The following is a 15,078-nucleotide window of genomic DNA, read 5'->3' as shown; positions in this document are numbered from 1 at the left end:
TATCTCCAATTAAACCCCGAAAAAAGCTAGATATGGATCTGTGGCTTAAGTGATAGAGTGCTAGCCTTGAGCAAAAAGTTCATGGACTGCACCCAGGCTCTGAGTTCAAGCCTCAGGACCAGCAAAAAAAAAAAAAATCTGAAAAGTAAAGATCTTCCTTATTCATTAAAGAAGAATAATTCAATACCTACATTTCACTGTTTGATTCATTCCCATACATTGGCTGTGGTAATGAGAGATAATGCCAACACTGAAGATGCTATGGTTGGAATCTCTAACTTAGAAAGTCATCAAAATCATCATCACACAATAGAGCCATGGATACTCAGGTTTCTAACTAGCTTAGATCATGTATTTTACCTGCTTGTTTGTCTCATGACCTGGCAATAATTTCTTAGGAAAAGGCTATGATGAGTCACCCTGACATTTTTGAACATCATTTCGGAAGATATAAAATAGATCTGATGGCCCATCTAGATCTATGAACAGACCTACTTACTCATTCCAGGTAAGAGAGACCTCATCCACTAGTATATTCTGAACAAAATTACCTGTCTTTGCTCTCTGGTATTTAGATATAATATTAGCACTTACTAAGCTGGAACTCACCAGAGTACTCAAGCATATAAGGTTGTTTTTCTTTTGGAGGTCAGGAAATTAAACAATAATGCAGTGAACTATTTTTCCCTGCAGTTTTGTGATTTAAGCTGTTAGGAAATTTGAGATCTGTTTACGTTTCTAAGCAGTGATTTGTCTTCTTACATGAGGATAAATACTCCTTCCATTCGGAATGGCATTTGGTGGGCTAAAAGTGGCAAGCTTTCATTACATTGATAAGGAAAAGATACCACCATATGCATTCCCTCCCTCAAATTTCATCAGTTATGAAACACAGAGCTCAGAGATACCACTCTAGTTTGAGACTACAGCAACATCATCCAAAGTGTCTTGTTATTTTATTTTTTATTTTTTAAGTAGATGTACAGAGGGGTTTCAATCCCACAAGTCAGGTTATGAATATAACACATCTTGATCAAAGTTACCCCTCCGATTTTTTGTTTCTTCTATTGTTTACTTGAAATCTAAGCCGCAAAGTCACATTGGTATGGTGTATACATCTGTGTATAGGTGTGTGTCTGTTTGTGTGGGTATAGTATGTGTGGTGAGTTTTCATGTACTTTTATTTTTGCTTTGTGGTCTCTTTGCAGGTACTATATTATCAGTTACCTGGGATCCTAATCCATACTGCCAAGGAAAGATGGTTTCTGTTTTAGTTTTTATTTTTTGCAGTTTGGGGGCTTGAATTTGGGGCCGGGGCACTGTCCCTGAATTTGTTGTTGTTCCAGGCTAGCACCATACTACTTTGGGCCACAGATCCACTTCCAGTGTTTTGGTGGTTAGTTAGAGATAAGATTCTCATGGACTTTCATGCCCAGACCGGCTTGGAAGGCAATCCTCAGATCACAACCTCCAGAATAGCGAGGATTAGGGTTGGGAATCACTAGCACCTGACTAGAAAGCTTTTTAAGTTGTATGCGTCTTACTTAATATGTTTGTGTACAGTATTTTGAAAGTTCCAAATATGCATCTGTTAATAACCTGAACTGGGAGACCTGAAAATACATATTGCAGGAGAATTTTCTAACTGTCCTTTTGGTTGTTAGATGAGGCATTTTTTGTTCTTGTTTTAATGACTACTGTAGAGTCTTTAATATCCATATTTAAAAATTATTAGAACCATTCACAAATTACTATTTGAATTATTTAATTTTAAGTTTGGTAATTATTTGATAATTTTAGGTATCTATTTCTTCTTGATAGAAATGTCATTGAGAAAACTAGCTCTTTTACTTTCTCCTTTTCTTCAGATAACAAAATGAAAGTCTTTCATTGTCTGTTTCATGTCAGGAAAAATATGAGTTTTTTATCTTCCAAATGACTGAGATTCACTAACACTTTACCAATGTTTCTCCTTCATTACTCCTTGGAAGATGATGCTTTAATCCTAAATCAAGTGGGCTTCACACTGATGTTCATCTGGGAATTTGCTGGAAGAGTCTTTTAGTTACATGGAATTTACTGACCTATAAATACCCAAATATTAGATCTAATCATCCTGATACCGTCTTCCTACTTACATTCAACCCATAACAAAAATAGTCATACCTTACTCCTTAAAATATATCCACAATTTGCTCACTATTCCTTTATTGCTTTTCATAGCACCTTTTTGGGGAATATTTTTATTGTTTTTAGGTAGTTGTACAAACGAGTTGCCATTAACCAAAACAGTTTATGAATACAGTGTGCATGCATCTTGATCAATGTTGCCCCTTTCAACATTCACCCCTCCCAACCCATGCCTCCCTTCCCCTCACTTTTCTTAACTTTTAGGTTATGAATTTATTGCCATTTAACAAAGTGTGTGTGTATATATATATATATATATCTTGATCTGTGTCATCCCTTCAACATCTTAACCCCTTCTACCTAGCCTTTCCCTTATATTTCTCAAGTTTGTGCTATATTCAGTGTCTAGACTAAAACCATAGGACTTCCACTGGTCTTCCTTGCTCCACCATTTCCTCACAAATTGTATCTCCGCCACCATGCCTTTCACTTACAATACAGGTATAATTATCATCTATGTTTCTTGAACACAGGGAGCTTACCATGCACTCACCACCCAGTGTGTTCCAATGCCCTACTACTTCAGTATCTGGTGTTATCACTGTTCTGTCCCTTTCCAAACATTAGTTTTTGTTTTTGCATCACAGCATGATAACAAACTCTTCCCCCCAGAGTGTCTATATAATGTTACTTTATTCTGGATACTTCTAAGTTATTGGTTATCTGCCCGACATCCCCAGGAATAAAGTGACTTAATTAAAAAGATTACTCCAACAATATAAATGACATCTCCCCCATACATATATTCCTATTTTTCTTCTTAGCACCTACTCATCTGATGTAGTTATTCATGTTATTCCCCTTCCCAATTGAACATAGTCTCCTTAGAAGTACACTGTTTTATTCATTGCATATTACCTAGTGTCTGGAATGCCAGGGTATTGTTTTATGTATCGTCTCTATCAGCACATAGATATTGCTGTACTTGTACTTCTCCATTCTACTTTTTCATAGGAGAAATGCGATATTGAGAAAACAGGGCTTGGAATCATAAACATCCAACGTAACCATCTCTGGTCAACTGATCATAATATACATACTACATATCATTCTTATTTTTTGATAGCCTTACTTAATTGAACCTAAAATGACCTGGAGTATGCAGTTTTTTCTTCTTCTTAAGACCATTGTGAAAGAATTAGGTAGGACCTTGAGGCATCAGCAAATTAAAAAAGTGAAAAAAATAATGTTTTTCTTAACAGTGTAGCACTATAGATGACTGGTTTTTGGCACCAAAGTTTAATAACGTAATCTTTTAGAAGCCTTTCCTATGTACCAGTGTCTCAGCATTCTCGTGTATTATTCAGTCCTGCCAGCTTCTCATGACATTTTAAGGTGAGCATTGTACAATGTCATTTACAAAGAAAAGAAAAACAAGTTGCTTACCATCAACCAGGTGGTTCAGTGGCCAGCCATATGTTGTATCCATGTAATTGTGAGCTACACGTCTTGGCATTACCTTGTGATCTGACACCTTTCAAGTTTCCTCCCTGACTGATTATAACATAAAATCAGAGTTAAACCATTCAGTTGCTTTCAGGGATAGGCAGTTATCTTCAGATTCCTCAAGTTACCTTGAAGTCAATTCTTTTAATTTTAAAAGTAATGTACAGAGGGGTTACAGTTACATAAGTCAAGTGAGACCATTTCTTTTTGAATAATGTCACTCTCTCCCTCATTTTCTCGCATTTTCCCTCCAACCCCACCCCCCTCAGGTTGTATAGTTCCTTTCCAACATAGTGTTTACTGAGTATCACTTGTTTACATTTCATCCACCATTTCTGTGATTTCCCCTTCCCCACCCCAAATCAGATAAACTTACTTACAAGACAAAGGGTAGAGAAATAAAAAACAGTGACAAAGGGGAAAAAAATAGATGGAAAAAAAGAACCATACAATAAAATACAATAAAAATACAATAAAAACCCTCATTTCCATTTCTTGTTCATTTCAATAAGCATCATTTTATATGATCATATACACAATGTTATTGAGCCCTTGTTATCCTCTCCTAAGAATATTTCCCTTTTGTCTCACTGTATGAATGTTTAAAGTCCTGTTTAATTAATCATGTTCAATTATAATTTTTTTGTATTTTACTATCTAGTGGGCTTACTTGTAGATTCATAGGCACATTTTAATTGTTAATAATTAGGAGAAACCGTGCACCTATGTGTCTTTGGGTCTGACTTACTTCACTAAATACAGTTTTTTCTAAGTCTGTCCATTTTGGCGATGGTAGTAATGGTGGTGGTACTAGACATTAAGCCTAGGGTCTCTCCGCTGCACTACCACTTAAATCATTGTTTTAGTTTTATATTTCAGACAGGATCCCCAGCTTTTGGTGGAGCTGCCCTTGGCCAATAACTACTTCTTTCTTGAAAGTAGCTTGGTTTTGAGATTGAATTTCACCAACTTTTGCTGTACCATCCCTGGAAAAGCCATCATTAAAAAGTATCCTGGAAAATAATGGTAGTAAGTATTTACATCTTTTACGGGCAAGTATTTTTTGTATTGTCACCACTTTAAAAGTCTCTTCAGTTCTTCATTTGAATTACATCAACCTAAAATAAAGATAAATATATGGATATCCCATTGTTTTTATCCCTCAAAAAAGCCTATATTCAATGCCATTGACTAGCCATCACTTGTTTTTCAGTCACCAAAAACTGTTTTTCTTAATTTTTGATATGATCTAATTTGGGGATAGGCTTAAATGATTGTATGAAGAATCTCTTCTTAGAAAACAGATTATAATGATATAATACACAATATGTTTGGCGTAGTGAGTTCCTGTGGTGTAAATCAAAATGCAAATCAAAATGCAATTTTTATGCTCGAATATTTGGGGAGATATTTTACTGTGTTCCACAGACCATATCTGACATCAGTTGAAAATAATGAATTTGCAATATTGAACTTGCAAAATTGCTTTCTACCCTAATTTGCAAAAGAGGCATGTGGTATATATCATAATTTATCTGCCCCAGGAAAATAAGGTTCAGTTCTTATAAAAGAATATAACAATATTAGGTATCTATATTAGTACCTAATAATATTAGTCACTGAGAATTAACTGGAACCTGGCTTTGATGTTTTCCTCTATATTTTTGATGCTACCCTTAGTGATCCTTAGGGACAAAGAAAGTCTTTCAAAACCACACCCCACCGGCAGACTCATGGCACAGTATGGTTAACTACCTTATAAAGGGAGCCAGCTGCACTCACAACATGGTTTCTCCAACTAGATCAGTGTTTTGCAATGTTAAGAAAATCTGCCTCATGGCTCTCTCCCAAAATTTCCCTTGCCAAAATAGATCACCTCATAAGGGGGTAAATTTCTTGGAAGAGCTTCAATTTTATGTTGAAGCTTTAAGGCTTTACAAAATAGAAATCAGTATGGGAAAACACAATGGTATATGTTGAGATTAATATTTAAATCAGTAAGAGGTCCAGAGTGGCATTTTGTCAAGAATCAAGAATTATATTGTTACCAAGAACAGGTGTGAGACCTCTACATTACTCAACTCCAGAGATAATTCTTCACAAATGTCAGTGTCAATGGCTCCAACCTGTAAGGAACTGGTAGTGATGGCAGAACTAGAGATTTTTCCCTGGCCCTCATTGCAGTAATGCACATTCATACTAATACTTCATCCTGAGGAAGTCACTTCTCTGAACCTTCATCTGGAAAAATGACTATTTGTTTCCAATTTTTCTCCACTGATTAGTTTGAAAGGTTTCACCTTGGCACTTCACCAGGTAAGTAAAATTTGTGTCTCACTTTTCCTTTTAAAAATCACTTAAAAAGAACATTTGGCCTTACCCTAAGTAGTAGTGGATTTAATTTCATCTAATCCTAAGCAAAAGAAAGGAATTGGTGCAGATTTCTCAAGGGCATCTATTCACCTTTTTAAGCTTTTTAGGATATTAAAAAAACCTTATTTTCTATCCATTGTCCCTTCAAAGCTCCCAGTAGTTCTGAAATTTGGATAGTAAACCAGTGAACCAGATGGTTCTTTAAGATCCTACTCAGTTTGACATTTCTTTGATTTAATGATTCATTTTTTTTTTCAGTTTGTCCCGGAAACACTTCTGTTCTATCTATTGCTGACTGCCTTAAAGTAGGACTTCACTCTGTCCACTAATGAACTAAAAGGCTTATGTAACTAAAAGGCCATGTAACTAAAAGGCGTAATTTAATGAGCATCCTTAGTGGAAAGAATAAAAGAAGCCATAGTGAACTGCATTACAAGCTGTCTTTGGGCCTCACTAAAGAGTAAACAAACTGTAAACAGACTAAGGGGGAAAAGTAAAAAGAAACCACAAACACCATCTCCAATCCAGAATCATTGCTAACCTTTATCTACAAATGCTCTTCATGTTGGGTTTCTTCCTCCTCCTGAAATAATTCCTCCTTGGCCTCTGAAAGGAGCCTTTCAGTCTCAGAGAACTTTAGCTTGCCCATGTTCAGTACAGTGTTTTAAGAATGAGGCAAATAAATTGCTTAGCCCTTTTATCTAGACAGAATGTTGTGGATATGTTTTCATTTGTTGTTGTTTTTATCGGGGTTTTTTTGCTCTTTCATTCTGTAGCAAGTAAAACAACACTATCCTGACAAGTTGAAATATGACCATTAATATTTTTTAAGTTCCTTACAGTTTATTTATGAAGTAAATGACATTTTAATGCAAAATATACATAAAGAATGACTTTGAATAACTCCACAATTTCTAATACACTTCTAAGGAGTGCAGGTTAGCTGTATTCATCTACCCTGGTTTCTTACATTCTTCCTTCCACCTCTGAGTTAAAATTAAAAGATTTCTGGAATGACTTTTCTGACATTCCTCCAAGTTCCCTTGGGAACACTAGCCCAAAATATGCAAACAAACCTTTACCACAGTTAATATGAATTGCATTATTCCCCCCAAAATTATACATTTGCAAATTCCACAGATTTTACCCAGTCTGATTATGTGGAAATAATCATTGTAACTCACATTTAGTAAAAGGCATATCCATTTCCTTTACAAATAGTGAGTTAGGAAGAGGTAGACACTTTAGGATGAGTACAGGTGAGGACAGGAGTGTAAAAAATTGAAGAAGACAGCCTGTAGCATTCAGTGCATTATCAATCTTCTGCCAATACTCAATTACATCAGTGCGAGAGAAAACCTGTAAAGAGTCTGTACTTGATTCCATATCTTAGCTATGGTAAATAATGCTGCAATAAACATAGTTGTGCTGGGAGCTTTAGTATGATCTTGTTTGTGATCACTTGGGTAAATGCCCAAAAGTGGGATTGCTGGGTCATAGGGGAGCTCTGTGTGGAGTCTTTTGAGGAACCTCCACACTACTTTCCAAAGTGGTTGAACAAGTTTACACTCCCACCGACAATGCAGTAATGTTCCCTTCTCTCCACATCCCCTCCAGCATCTGTTGTTACTTGAGTTCTTGATTGTAGCCATTCTAACTGGGGTGAGGTGGAATCTCAATGTTGTTTTGATTTGCATTTCTTTTATGGCTAGGGAGGTTGAGCAGTTCTTCATGTGTCTATTGGTTCGTGGTATATATACACAATGGAATTCTATGTCTCCATCAGAAAGAATGACAATGCCTTATTTGTTAGGAAATGGAAAGACTTGGAAAAAATTGTATTAAGTGGAGCAAGCCAGGCCCAAAGAAATATAAGTCCCATGGTTCCCCTTATTTGCAATAACTAGTATATGTCTGAGACTAACAGAAAAACTGTCAGACAAGTTGATGTTAGGCAAAATGAACCACAAGATAAGGATTCAAATGTTTTTTCTTTCTTGCGATTGTTTCCAACATATTTATAAGATGATTTCTTTGTTGCTTTGTGTGTACCTCTGCCAGGGTATAAGCCCTGCTTTCACTGTATTTGATGCTGATATAATTTGTGGAGGGGAAGGGAAAAAACAAACGGTTTAAATAGGGTTACAAGTGGACCCATTACAACAATGAGAGGTACAGGACGTTATGTCAAAAAACGAACTTTACAACTTTGGCGGGTTGGGGGTGGAGGGAGTGGAGAGTGGGAGGAGGGTAGGAGGATGGAGAGGGGAAGGGATGGTATGGGAAAACAAAGGAGGAGGCAACAATGCTTGATAAGAAATGTACTCATTATCTTGCCCATGTAATTGTAACCCCTCTGTATGATATTTTCACAATAATAATAATAAAGTGTGGGAATAAAAAAAGAATCTGTACTTGAGAAACCACCATTTTCATGATTTAATAAACTGCAACAAGTCCTTAATTAGTACTTCAAAACATAGCACCTGAATCCCTCAAAGTTCATAAAAGCAAGAATTTCATGGCTTGGCCTGAAACAGTTGATTTGTTTTCTTCCTATTTTTAGAGTATTTCCAATAAAATTTCGTTACAATCTTCCCTAATATCTTTGAGGGATTGGTTCCAAGACCCTTGTGAATATTAATATTTGTGGATGCTCAAGTACCTTAATATAAAAAGGTATAGATAGCATTTTCATATGATCTACACTAGTGATCACATGTACTTTAAAACATCACTTTTCTGTAATCACTAATACATAGCAAATGCTGTGCAAATTGTTCCTTTTCTATTAGTTGGTGTATATTGAGAAGGGAAAAAGTCTGTATATGTTCAGTATAATGCAGTATTTTATTTATGTTGGTTGCATCCATAGCGTAGATTCAGCCAATAAGAGAATAGATTAAATTGGTGAATGATACGTATCAACATGATATCAAACTCTGTTTATAGCTACCTCCCTTCAGGTGAGAACCAGGAGAAGACCTAACAAAGCGGCACTTCCAATACAGTGGGTAAATCTATTGGGAATAGTTTTTCACATTCTTAATTTTATTTGGAGAAACATCTTAACAGACTTTGGAGGAAATTACTTTTAATGTAAGAATTAAATCCTAATGCATCTGGCTAAACACACATAGTTAATGAAAGCACTGTCAAAGGAGTTATCACAAAGGGCAAATATGAGTCTGAAACATAAAAGTATTCACTGATTTTGTAAGTATACTGAAATCTTTTTGGATTGCACTTTATAATGATATTTTCAGCAAAATCCTATTTTCCTATTTGCCCTATTTGTCTAGTATACTGAGAAAACTCCTTGCAGACTTGTCTATCCTTGGAGATTTGTACCCTATTTGGACTGCATTGACAAAAAAAAAAAAAAAGAGATTAGGTTGCTTAAAAGCAGCAAAAGCATTTCTCATGGTGGTGGAGGTAGTCTATGAGCAGGGCATGGAAGATTTGCTCTGTGATGAGGGCTGGCTTCCCTGTTCCATGAGTAACTTTTTTTTTGAACAACCTCCATGGTCTTCATGACATGATCACTTTTAAAGGTCCTTCTTCCTGGTATCATAACTTCCAAGTTAGGATATTAACATGTGTATTCAGTCTGTTGCAGTGATTGTAATACAAATAATCTGACACAGCCTTTCTCCACTTTTAACATATTGAAAGTTGAAATTTTGACTTAACTAGAAACTTATCTAGAGCTGTATTTCACCCATTATTGTTTTTTACAATTTTTTTACTGCGTAGCTATATTAATTTACAATGGCTAGTAACAAAGAAATAACTCTTACTATAACCCAATCATTCTTTCATAAAGTGATTAAGGATCTGCTATCCACAAAACAATCTTTCAAATATATTCAAACAACCAAAAAATATTCACTATATTTGGCCCACAAATTCCCTTGGAAAATGAGCAGCTAAAGAAATGAAGCATGAAAAAATAATATCTGTACTTGAACTTTTAATCACTTTTTAATCACTTTTAATCATATTAAAATTTCTGTTAAAAAGTTTTACTAAACAATTGAAATAAAAATGTGTTTTAAAATACTGTTGAAGAAATACTTGGTTCCATTGATATAATGTATAATTGAAAAAATTCTGATATTCTCCATTAGCTTAATATTAGCTAACATTATGGAAAGCAAATCTTCTTCATTTTTCCTAAGCTTCACATTAAGCAGAATTCATTACCTCTCATGTCCCTCGTGTTGAGACGGTTAATATCTCATGACTTTTATAGATTAATAATGATTCAGGTTAGTACTAAGAAGTTTGGCAAAAGTTTTATAGTAGTACGTCACTGTCTGATTTTGAAGACAATATTGAACAACTCTGTATGGGAGATTCTGAGTAAGAATGGAGATATTCATTAAGTCAGAATGTTCTTAAAACGAGAAAAATTAGAAGTACTCCAGTAGTTTATGGATCTGGCCTACTTAATGCAGTCTACTATAAATGACCCCACATCATCACAGACATTTTTCCCCATTTATGAATGTAAAATTACTTCTCATCTTTTAAACCATTACTGACCACCTGTCTTGATAGTGAACTTTTATAAGAATTAGAGAAGATTTTGGAAAATTTACTAGTTCTTATGAATAATTCGTTGATTTTCCTCTTGTAAAATGAGTGTAAAACATTTTCAGAAAGATCAACAAAAAATTCTTATCAAGATTCTAGACATCTTTATTTTCTGATTTCAAATGCAAATGTGTTTTGACCTTTAGTCTGCGCAATTTAAATCAAAGTAACAATGATTATCTGCAATTTTGTCTTAAATAGCGTACTTCGTTTTTCTCTCAGTGGCATAGAACAAAAAAATGTCTATTTTATTGATGTGTTCCATTAGATAAGGGAGGAAAAAGCTTGCCTTGATAGAATTGCTTAATACAAGGCAGATGTATTCTAATTAGTTTGTAGGTGTTTATTATCTTTTCAGTCATCTTTATTCCTGCTTACCACACATGACAATTGATGAGACACCTTTCTCTCTGTTCCTGCACTTACTTGGAAGTTCTGCTTTTCTCCAACATGTCATTCTTTACTTACCATGACCTTTTCATAGACAAGAATTAGTCTGCTCAAAACTCTCTGTGAGAAACTGCATCATGTAATCACTTCTGATTTGTAATTCCTGTTTATTCTTTTTTCAGTGAAATTCCTTGGGTCTTTGTCATTGAAATGGATACTTGTTACAGGTACATTCAACATATATAACTCTTAAACTTTTATTGGGGATGGATGTATTCATGTAGTTGAAGGGCCTGGTCTTCGCTTATTTCTACATGCAAACAAATACCACTAAGACTCTAGGGCAAAAGAGGGATTGGCTTAAGGAGAGTTGACAGAGGGAAAATGATCGAAGAGGTGATGCTAATCAAGAGGCATTGTACTTATAAGTTGACATATTGAATTGGAACCACTACTTAAAGATAATTTTTTTAAGAAGAATAGAAGTCCATGAAGTTCTTCAAGTGCAAAATTTTTTTTGGAGTTTAGTCATGTTATTGATATATTTCCATCTGTTTCTCCTGGATATATATGAAAATACAGGTAGGAGAAGGTGGAGTAGCCAGAGAGGTATATTAGACCTTGATTTTGTTTTTTAGGGATTATTTTATTCCTGTTAAAAAAGGGAAGAGTTTCAGTGAATAAAAGGAGGTTTAAGCCAATGCTAACTCCCTTTGTTGTTGTCGTCATTGTTGTTTTGGTAAGCATTAATGGCAACAGTTTTGGGGATCTGATCCAAGACCTATCCACAAACCTCTTTTCTCCAGGCACATTTAAACTAGTGGTGACATGTAATACCATTTGGATGAGAAATAGGAATAAGATTGCTCTCTGAGGGGGCTTGCTTTCCTGATAGAAATAAGAGACTGAACTGGCAATCATCCATGCCTTTGGTTCCTTTCTCTTCCTGCCTGGAATGTAGATACTGATAATTTGAGATGCAGTATCAGTTTCCAGTTAGAAGGCAGTGAGTATGAAGAGTGAAACCTTTACCTTGAAGAGAGTGGAAAATAATGTTCAAAATGAGTCTCAGTCCATTAGTTGCTTTAAGAAAACAAACGTCCCACCATTTTTTTTCTGTATGTAACAGGAAAATTCTATATGGGTAAACCTTTATTTTTTTTGTTTTGTTATTTGGAACTCAACTCATTCCTCGTCAATTCCAAGTTTTAAACTTGCTAGCTACCTGTCATAAAGTGAGTACTTATAATGTATTGAGTACTGTACCAAATATTTTACATATTTTAATTTAGTTCATATGGAAACCGTGGGGTAGGTAATGCTTTACTACATACAGGTAGCAAGCAAACACAAAGGATGGAGCTTGGATTCCCATGTGACCAGATGCATCTATAATTGAAGAAACCAATACTGAGAAATATTAAACAATTTTATATAACTAGTACATAACAGGTATTGTCAGTCATGCTTAAAACTTTTAATAACAGTGCCCGCTTCAGCAGCACATATACTAAAATTGGAAGGATACAGAGATTAGCATGGCCCCTGCACAAGGATGACATGCAAATTTGTGAAATGTTCCATATTTTTTACCTATTGCAACAATGATACAAGACGCTATGTTGGAAATGAACTTTACTGGGGGGGGGGGGGGGGAAGAGAAGCAGCGGAGTGCGGGAGGTGGGGGAGGGAAGGGATAGTAGGAAAACAATAAAAGAGTGGGTAACAATGCTTGACAAGAAATGCACTCATTGCCTTACTCATGTAACTACAGCACCTCTGTTACAGCATCTTTACCATAAAATAAAATTTAAAAAATCTTGTAATAGCAAATTTCCCAAGTTATAAGAAGCTTGTTTTGCCTGCATTTGATTTGTTGTGAGGTATATATATCTTTTGGATGCCTTTGTCATTCATGTTATGCCTACTCTGCTAATTAGGACATTTCAATGACAAAGAATGGTGTTGAACTTCACCTCCCCTTTCATTTTTGTCATTTCTTGTTTTCACTTTGTTCAGATGGTTTACTTTTTCATACAAAATTATTTATAAAGTTATATTTGTCAGTAATTTATGATTCCTATTGTCTCTTATTTAATATTATTCTTGGTTTTTTCCAATAATTAATTTTTTTCCAAATTCTTTTACCTATGTAGAATTTTTTCTCGGGAGTATGTAATATGACAACTTTCCTAGTTTTTTATAATTGTATGACTGCCATGTGTAAAAGCCAACAGAAATCCTTCATACTTTGTCTGCAACTGAACTTTCTGTTCTTTTCCATTGATCTCTTAAGAGTCTTCTTATAACCATCACCAGCAACACAACTGATAAGACTTATAAAATATTTCTACTATACATAGGATAAATACAAAAAATGCACGACACTATGTAAGATTCTGGTGGTTCTGACCAACACATAAAATATTAAATCAGATCTGAGAGTAGACACATAGTTAAAGAAAACACAATATTTAAATATCTGTAAAAGATTTTCTTTACTATTAGAAAATTCGAGTGCCAACTGGGAAACTATTAGAGGTAATAAAAAACAGTAAATTAGCAGAACAAAATTTAATTAACCCAAGGTAATGAACTGTCTTAAATATCCATGAATCTGGGTAAGATCTTGAGATTAAAATTTATAGTGTTTTTTCCCCTCTATCTTTCCCTCTATCCACAATTTAAATAGGTCCCAGTTCTGCACTTTATTTCCACAGGAGTTGGCTGAGCTAGAGGCAAAAGAGGCCTGAAATATATTTGGCCTTTGAATAATATGTAGGAATTTTTTTTTGTAAAAATGCCATACAGAGGTGTTACAATTACATAAGCAAGGTAATGAGTACATTTCTTATCAAGCATTGTTGCCTCCTTTGTTTCCCCTTTCCATCCCTTCCCATCTCCCCCCATCCCCCCCCTGCCCCCTCCCCCTGTGCCAAAGTTGTAAAGTTCATTTTTCGACATAACATTTTGTACATCTCATTGTTGCAATGGGTCCACCTGTATCTCTATTTAAACAATTCATTGGCATAATTTGTGGAGGGGAAGGGAAAAAGCCAGTTGTTTAAATATGTAGGAATAATTTGTAAGTTGAGAGACCTTGCATAATGTGTAGGAGACCTTGGAGGAATTTTGGGAAAGGTAAGGGATGCGAAGCATATTGAAGATTCCTATAATGGAGATGTTGGAGATCAGTAGAAAATTTAGCCTGGCTTTTTATCCTTCTTATGTGTTCTAGAGTAGAGGTTAGGATGAGATCTTAAAATTGGCATTATTATCCCAGTGCCAGGAGGGTGGAATGGAGCAGGCTGGCAGTTTGCAATGCTACCCTGAAGCTATGATACACCAGGAGGGCTTTGAGTTACTTCCTTTTAGATTCAGTTCTGCCAAGTGTTCACTAAAAAAAAAAAGACCCATAAAATAAGGATTGAAGACTGTGTAAATTTTCTTTGTAATAAATTGTTTAAATGTGACCACTTATGCATTCGGGTTCTGCAACCTCGCTGGGAGGGAGACAGAGAGACAAAGTAAGAGAGGACTGGGAGTGAAGGAGGAGGGAGAGAGACAGAGAAAAAGCGAGGTGGAATGAAGTTTTAGACAGAAAACATCCTAGTGGAGTTGAGCTGCTTTGGAGCCACATTTTGAGACTGTACAATGGGCTGAGTATAAAGGTGATAGAATAGCTAAGCTGATGGAGAGAATAGGGCAAGCTAGCATTCAGACTGGGATTTGCTTATTGCTAATGTATTTAGCCAGGTTTGCCGTGAGAATCCAGGGCAAAACCCAGAAGGGAAAGATTTGAAAAAAAAACCTGAAACTGATTCAGAAAAGTCAGGTGGAGCTAAGGAAGGCAAAGTTTCTGATGGGATTAATACCATTAAAAATAAAGCAAGCACTTTTACATTCAAATAATAGAAAAGATGCCTTGAGAACATCTCAAGAATTGATCAAACCCCATGCATCACAACCAAGTAGAGTCCTTGGAAAGATTTTTCCCTTGAGAAAAATACTCCTTCAGAAGCACTCAGCTCACACAGAACCACCTAGGGAATTCTTTCTCTGGGATTCATTTCAGTGTGT

At 35.4% G+C, this 15,078-nt stretch overlaps 1 non-coding gene across 1 annotated transcript; it reads left to right on the top strand.

Moving 5' to 3' along the window:
• Positions 1-12,484: 12,484 nt before the first annotated feature.
• LOC122121894 lies at positions 12,485-12,588 on the top strand. The gene has a single exon (XR_006150048.1). It is a non-coding gene; the product is annotated as a U6 spliceosomal RNA (small nuclear RNA).
• The last annotated feature ends 2,490 nt before the right edge of the window (positions 12,589-15,078 follow it).

The sequence above is a fragment of the Dipodomys spectabilis genome, unplaced genomic scaffold (genome assembly GCF_019054845.1).
Source record: "Dipodomys spectabilis isolate Male_0828 unplaced genomic scaffold, ASM1905484v1 ptg000197l, whole genome shotgun sequence".
NCBI lineage: Eukaryota > Metazoa > Chordata > Mammalia > Rodentia > Heteromyidae > Dipodomys > Dipodomys spectabilis.
This window is presented reverse-complemented; position numbering and strand designations above follow the sequence as displayed.